Consider the following 916-nt stretch of genomic DNA (forward strand, 5'->3'; position numbering starts at 1 on the left):
TACCTAAAAGAAAGGTTCTTTGGAAGAAAAGAAGTAATAACACATAGATATTCCAAACTCAATCCCTACACTCGCTTGGCATGCAACTTATTGTAACTTCTTTCTTATACCTCTGAGTTCAGTTACATCTCTGTGCAAACAGGAAACTCAAGGTGATGATACAAATAAGAACGCAGGATGAGGGCATGTTGGTGGATTTCCTTGAGGGCACAATTAAAGCAATCAGTGACGGGTGATCTATCACCTAGAAATAGTACGGGCTACTTTTCAGGACATTCCACTAAAACCAAAATGCTGACTTTTCTTGTTAACATTGACATTCTCGGTGCCAGAGCAGGAAACGCGCCCCGGCTGCCTGCGGGCTGGCCATGGCCAGGCAGCAGTCCCTGGAGCAGGGCATCACCCTGCGAGGGAGCGCCGACATCGTGGCCGAATTCTTCTGGTTCGGCATCAACAGCATTCTGTATCAGCGTGGCATTTACCGGGCCGAGACCTTCACGCGGGTTCAGAAATACGGACTCCCCTTGCTTGTCACCGCTGATCCCAAGCTGGTGAAATACCTGCACACGGTGGTGGGACAGCTGAAAGATTGGCTGTGCATGTGCTCGGTGCAGAAGCTGGTGGTGGTCATCTCGAATCTGGAAAACGGGGAGGTCCTGGAGAGGTGGCAGTTCGACGTTGAGTGCGACAAGACGGCCAGGGATGACGGTGCGCCCCGCGAGAAGTCTCCGCAAGCCATCCAAGCCGAGATCCGCTCGGTGATCAGACAGATCACGGCCACTGTGACCTTCCTGCCGCTGCTAGAGGTTTCCTGCTCCTTTGACCTGCTGATCTATACAGACAAAGACTTGGTTGTGCCTGAAAAGTGGGAAGAGTGCGGACCACAGTTCATTGCCAACTCTGAGCAGGTCCGCCT

General features: G+C 52.0%; 1 pseudogene; it reads left to right on the forward strand.

Annotated features, from left to right (window-relative positions):
- Positions 1 to 333: 333 nt before the first annotated feature.
- Positions 334 to 908, forward strand: LOC102255719 (annotated as a pseudogene).
- Positions 909 to 916: the final 8 nt, after the last annotated feature.

The sequence above is a fragment of the Myotis brandtii genome, unplaced genomic scaffold (genome assembly GCF_000412655.1).
Source record: "Myotis brandtii unplaced genomic scaffold, ASM41265v1 C41902827, whole genome shotgun sequence".
Taxonomy (NCBI): domain Eukaryota; kingdom Metazoa; phylum Chordata; class Mammalia; order Chiroptera; family Vespertilionidae; genus Myotis; species Myotis brandtii.